Below are 7623 nucleotides of genomic sequence, written 5' to 3' on the forward strand. Positions count from 1 at the left end.
GGAAGCCTACAGGACCCCAAACATTCAAAACCATAATAGACCAACCCCAAGACATATAATTATGAAGATAGCCAACGTACAGAACAAGGAGAGAATATTAAAAGCTACGAGAGAAAAGAGGCAGATTACTTTCAGGGGTAAACCAATTAGGTTAACGACAGATTTCTCATCACAAACTTTGAAAGCGAGAAGATCCTGGAATAACGTATTTCAAACGCTGAAAAATAATGGATTCCAACCAAGAATACTATATCCAGCAAAATTGAGCTTCAAATTTGACAATGAAATTAAAATCTTTCACGATAAACAAAAGCTAAAAGAATTTGCAGCAAGAAAACCAGCTCTGCAAAGCATTTTGAACAAAACACTACAAGAAGAGGATGTGAAAAATAGTGCCCAAAACTAACAGCAGGAAGTATCTCAGTAAAGGGGGAGGAAAATAACCAAAAAGCAAAACTAACCAAACTAAAATAAATAAATAAAGAAGCATGACTGGAAATACAAATCATATCTCAATTGTAACCTTAAATGTTAATGGCCTAAACTCACCAATCAAGAGACATAGGCTAGTAAACTGGATCAAAAAAACAAATCCAACAATATGCTGCCTTCAAGAGACTCATATGATAGGAAAAGACATACACAGGCTGAAGGTAAAAGGTTGGGAAAAATCATACCACTCACATGGCCCTCGGAAGCAAGCAGGAGTGGCCATACTCATATCGAATAAAATCAACTTCAAACCTAAGTTAATCAAGAAGGACAAAGAAGGTCACTATATACTGTTAAAAGGAACCATCCACCAACAAGACATAACAATCATCAATTTGTATGCACCCAACAATGGAGCTGCAACGTTCATAAAACAAACTCTCCTCAAGTTCAAGAGTCAAATAGACCACAACACAATAATTATGGGTGACTTCAACACACCGCTCTCGCCATTAGACAGATCCTCTAGACAAAAACTGAATAAAGAAACTATAAAACTCAACAGCACAATCAATAATCTAGACTTAACCGACATATATAGAATATATCAACCATCATCAAGTGGATACACGTTCTTCTCAGCAGCACATGGATCCTACTCAAAGATAGACCATATATTATGCCATAAGGCACTCTTAGTAAATATAAAGGCGTGGAGATAATACCATGCACCATATCTGACCATAATGGAATGAAATTGGAAATCAATGATAAGAGAAGGAAGGAAAAATCCTACATCACATGGAAAATGAACAATATGTTATTGAATGATCAATGGGTTATAGAAGACATAAAGGAGGAGATGAAAAAATTCTTAGAGTCAAATGATAACACAGACACAACATACCGGAATTTATGGGACACAATGAAAGCAGTTTTAAGAGGGAAATTCATTTCTTGGAGTTCTTACCTCAAAAAAAGAAAAAACCAACAAATAAATGAACTCACACAACACCTCAAAAATCTAGAAAAGGAAGAGCAAAACAACAGTAAATGTAGTAGAAGACAAGAAATAATTAAAATTAGAGCAGAAATCAATGAAATTGAAACAAAAGAAACCATTGAAAAAATAGATAAAACTAAAAGTTGGTTCTTTGAAAAAATAAATAAGATAGACAAGCCCTTAGCCACGCTAACGAAAAGAAGAAGAGAGAGAACTCAAATTACTAACATACGGGATGAAAAAGGCAATATCACAACAGACACTACAGAAATACAGAAGATAATTAGAAAGTATTTTGAAACCCTATATTCTAATAAAATAGAAGATAACGAAGATATCGATAAATTTCTTAAGGCATATGAATTGCCCAGATTGAGACAGGAAGACACACACAATTTAAACAGACCAATAACAAAAGAAGAAATAGAAGAAGCCATCAAAAGACTACCAACTAAGAAAAGCCCTGGACCAGATGGGTATACAGCGGAGTTCTACAAAACCTTCAAAGAAGAATTAATACCAATACTTTTCAAGCTATTTCAAGAAATAGAAAAAGAAGGAGCTCTTCCAAATTCATTCTATGAGGCCAACATCACTTTGATCCCAAAACCAGACAAAGATACTTCAAAGAAAGAAAACTACAGACCAATATCTCTAATGAACTTGGATGCAAAAATTCTCAATAAAATTCTGGCGAATCGAATACAAAAACATATCAGAAAACTTGTGCACCATGATCAAGTAGGATTCATTCCTGGGATGCAAGGATGGTTCAATATACGGAAATCAATAAATGCTATCCACCACATCAATAGACTTAAAGACAAGAACCACATGATCATCTCGATGGATGCAGAAAAAGCATTTGACAAAGTACAGCATCCCTTTATGTTCAAAACACTAGAAAAACTAGGGATAACAGGAACTTACCTCAACATTGTAAAAGCTATCTATGCTAAGCCTCAGGCTAGCATCATTCTGAATGGAGAAAAATTGAAGGCATTCCCTCTAAAATCTGGAACAAGACAGGGATGCCCTCTATCACCACTTCTATTCAATTTAGTTCTCGAAGTACTAGCCAGAGCAATTAGACAGACAAAAGAAATTAAAGGCATAAAAATAGGAAAAGAAGAAATTAAACTATCGCTATTTGCGGATGACATGATAATATACTTAACAGACCCAAAAGAGTCTATAAAGAAGCTGCTAGAGTTAATAAATGAATTCAGCAAAGTGGCAGGTTATAAAATCAACACGCATAAATCAAAGGCATTCCTATATATCAGCAACAAAACTTCTGAAATGGAAATAAGGAAAACCACTCCATTCACAATATCCTCAAAGAAAATAAGATACTTGGGTATCAACCTAACAAAAGAGGTGAAAGATTTATACAATGAAAACTACAGAACCCTAAAGAGAGAGATAGAAGAAGATCTCAGAAGATGGAAAAATGTACCCTGTTCATGGATAGGCAGAACTAACATCATCAAAATGGCGATATTACCCAAAGTTCTCTATAGGTTTAATGCGATGCCAATCAAAATACCAACGGCATTTCTTGTAGAAATAGACAAAGCAATCATGAAATTCATATGGAAAAACAAAAGACCCAGAATAGCAAAAGCAATTCTAAGCAGGAAGTGTGAATCTGGAGGTATAGCGATACCAGAGGTCAAACTGTACTACAAAGCAATAGTAACAAAAACAGCATGGTACTGGTACCAAAACAGGCGGGTGGACCAATGGTACAGAATAGAAGACACAGAGACTAATCCACAAAGTTACAACTATCTTATATTTGATAAAGGGGCTAAAAGCATGCAATGGAGGAAGGATAGCATCTTCAACAAATGGTGCTGGGAAAATTGGAAATCCATATGCAACAAAATGAAATTGAATCCCTTTCTCTCGCCATCCACAAAAATTAACTCAAAATGGATCAGGGAGCTAGATATCAAATCAGAGACACTGCGTCTGATAGAAGAAAAAGTTGGCTACGATCTACAAATTGTGGGGTCGGGCTCCAAATTCCTTAATAGGACACCCATAGCCCAAGAGTTAACAACCAGAATAACAAATGGGACTTACTTAAACTAAAAAGTTTTTTCTCAGCAAGAGAAACAATAAAAGATGTAAATAGAGAGCCTACATCCTGGGAACAAATCTTTACCCCCCACACCTCTGATAGAGCCCTAATATCCAGAATGTACAAAGAACTCAAAAAATTAAATAATAAGATAACAAATAACCCAATTAACAAATGGGCCAAGGACCTCAACAGACACTTCTCAGAGGAGGACATACAATCAATCAACAAGTTCATGAAAAAATGCTCACCATCTCTAGCAATCAGAGAAATGCAAATCAAAACCACCCTAAGATACCATCTCACTCCAGTAAGATTGGCAGCCATTATGAAGTCAAACAACAACAAGTGTTGGCGGGGATGTGGGGAAAAAGGTACACTTGTACACTGCTGGTGGGGCTGCAAAATGGTGAGGCCAATTTGGAAAGCAGTATGGAGATTCCTGGGAAAGCTGGGAATGGAACCACCATTTGACCCAGCTATTGCACTTCTCGGACTATTCCCTGAGGACCTTAAAAGAGCGCACTATAGGGATACGGCTGCATCAATGATTATAGCGGCACAATTCACAATAGCTAGACTGTGGAACCAACCTAGATGCCCTTCAATAGATGAATGGATAAAGAAAATGTGGCATCTATACACAATGGAATATTATGCAGCACTAAGAAATGACAAAATCATAGAATTTGCAGGGAAATGGATGGCATTAGAGCAGATTATGCTAAGTGAAGCTAGCCAAGCCCTAAAAAACAAATGCCAAATGTCTGCTTTGATATAAAGAGAACAACTAAGAACAGAACAGGAAGGAAGAGCATGTGGAAAAGACTACAGATAACAAAGACGAATGGGGGGAGAGAAACGGAGAGAGAAGGGAAAGCATATGGAAATGGTAGGAGACCTTCAAGGATACATAAAATTACAAGAGGCTATGAGGGGCAAGGGGGATGGAAAAAAAAGGGAGAGAATTGAACAACAGCAGGGGAGATAGAGAGGGAAGATGGGAGGGGAGGGGAGGGGAGGGGTGATAGTAGGGGTTAGGAAAGGTAGCAGAATACAACAGACACTAATATGGCATTATGTAAAAATGTGAATATGTAACAGATGTGATTCTGCAATCTATATTTGGGGTGAAAATGGGAGTTCAAAACACAATTTGAGTCTAATGTATGAAAGATGATATATCATGAGCTATGTAATGCTTTAAATAATCAATAAAAAATTAAAAAAAAATACATTAAAAAAAAAAAAAGAAACCAAAAGCAAAATGGAAATCAAAACCTGGCCTCAGCTACATCAAATAAAATAGACTAAGTTACAAACTCTAGTAAAAGATAAAAAAGGCCACTATATAATGATAAAGGGGAACACAAGGAAATGAAAATTGTTAATATATTTGTGTTCAAATGATAGAGCATATAGTTATATAAAGCAAGCATTATAAGGGAGAGACATATTTCAATAAAATCTTAGTTGGAAACTTTAAAACTGCACTTCCACCAATGGTCAGATCATTCAGACAAAAAGCTAATGAAACTAAATATTGGATTTAAACTATACTATCAACAAAATAGACCTAATAGACATTTACACATCTCACCCAACAGTTACAGAATAAGCATTCTTCTCATCAACATGTGGAACATTCTCTAGGACAGACCATATGTTAGGCCACAAACCAAGCCTTTGCAACTCCAAAATATCAAATAATGTAATATGTCTTCTCAGACCACAATGAAATAAAATTGGAAATCAATACTGAGAGGAAAATTTGGAAATTGGACAAACATACAGAATGTTTTTAAAAAACTAATGAGTCAAAGAATACATAAAATAGATATTAAATAGCATCTTTAAATAAAAGAAAACGCAAATATAACATACCAAAACCTAGGAGATACAGCGAAAGATAAGTTTACAGCTAGGAGTGCCTATATAAAATAAGTATCAAGTTAGACAATGTAACTATGCAACTCAAATAAGTAGGGAAGCAAGAAAAAATAAATCCAAGATTAGCAGAAGGAACAAAATAACAAAAGTTAGAGAAGAAATAAATAAAAGGAGACTAAAACCACAAAATGTTAATAAAAAGACATTTTAAAAGAGAGAAACAAGGGGCTGGGGTTGTGGCTCAGTGGTACAGTGTTTGCCTAGCACACATGAGGCACTGGGTTCGATCCTCAGCACCACATTAAAATAAAGATATTTTGTCCATTTACAACTAAAAAATAGTTTAAAAAAAGAGAAACAAAACCAACAAATTTTTAGCTAACCTAACCAACAAAAAAGATCAAAGACCTGAAAAGGTACAATCAAAGATGAAAAAGGAGATCTTACAAGTGATATAGTAGATTAATCATGACTCTAAAGAACAACTACAGACTGACAAATTAGAAAACCTAGAGGAAATGGATAAATTACTGGAAAATATAAGTTGAAAATATTGAAAGCATTGAATATCTGAATAGACCAATAATGAGTAAATTAAATCAATAGTTTAAAAAATCTTCCAACAAAGAAAACACAGGAACACATGGTTTCCCCACTGAATATTACTAAAGTTTGAATGAACTAATTCCAATAATTCTAAAACTATTCAAAAAAAAATGGAAATTGAGGGAAACATTCCCAAATTATTTTCACAGGCCATCATTACCAAAACTAGTAAAGATACAACATAAAAAAAGATCAATATTCCTGATGAATAAATATGAAAAAAATTCTCACTAAAATTTGGGCATACTGAATTAAATAACACATAAGAAGATTATAGACTATGACTGAGTGAGATTCACTCCAGAGATACAAAGGTGGTTCAACATATATGAATCAATGAATGTAATATATCATACCAAAAGAATGAAGGAGAAAACATATTACCATCTGAATAGAAGAAGAAAAAGCATTATGTAAAATTTAATATCTCTTTGTGATCAAATCCCTAAACAAATTATATGCAGAAGAAATTCACTTCTATATGATAAAGGCTATATATTCTGAACCCATAGTCAGCATTTTACTGAAAGTTTTAACCAGTACCATAAATTAACAAAAAGTAATAGACAGCATCAAAATAAGAGGGAAAATTATTCCTGACTTTAGACAAGAACATTTTAAATATAGACAAACCTAAACATTCTACTATTTAGGTCCGGGATAAAACAGGATAGCTATATGTAGAAAAAAAATGAAACTAATTAATGTTACTCTTTTCTTCCTACTCTTCCTCCCTGCTCTGTTCATATTTGCTCTCATTATATCAAAGAAGACATTTGGTATTTGTTTTTTAGGGATTGGCTAGCTTCACTAAGCATAATCTGCTCTAGTGCCGTCCATTTCCCTGCAAATTCTATGATTTTGTCATTTTTTATTGCTGCATAGTACTCCATTGTGTATAGATGCCACATTTTTTTTTTATCCATTCATCTATTGAGGGGCATCTGGGTTGGTTCCACAGTCTAGCTATTGTGAATTGTGCTGCTATGAACATCGATGTGGCAGTATCCCTGTAGCATGCTCTTTTAAGGTCATCAGGGAATAGACCGAGAAGGGCAATAGCAGGGTCAAATGGTGGTTCCATTGCCAGCTTTCCCAGGAATCTCCAAACTGCTTTCCAAATTGGCCGCACCAATTTGCAGTCCCACCAGCAATGTATAAGTGTACCCGAAGAGGAAAATTTGCATGAGGGAGACCCTCATTGCTATACAAAATTACATATAAGAGGTTGTGAGGGGAATGGGAAAATAAACAAGGAGAGGAATCAAGTACAGTAGATGGGGTAGAGAGAGAAGAAGGGAGGGGAGGGGAGGGGGGATAGTAGGGGATAGGAAAGGTAGCAGAATACAACAATTACTAATAGGGCATTATGTAAAATTGTGGATGTGTAACTGACGTGATTCTGCAATCTGCATTTGGGGTAAAATTGGGGGTTCATAACCCACTTCAATCTAATGTATGAAGTATGATATGTCAAAAGCTTTGTAATGTTGTGAACAACCAATAAAAAAAAAAAAGAAAAAATGAAACTAGATGCCAATCTCTCATTCTGCACAAAGGGAAAATCAAAACGGAACAAGTTCTTAGAAGTTAAACAAGAAAT

Source organism: Spermophilus citellus (genome assembly GCF_964194105.1).
Source record: "Spermophilus citellus genome assembly, chromosome: 2".
In the NCBI taxonomy this organism is placed as follows: domain Eukaryota; kingdom Metazoa; phylum Chordata; class Mammalia; order Rodentia; family Sciuridae; genus Spermophilus; species Spermophilus citellus.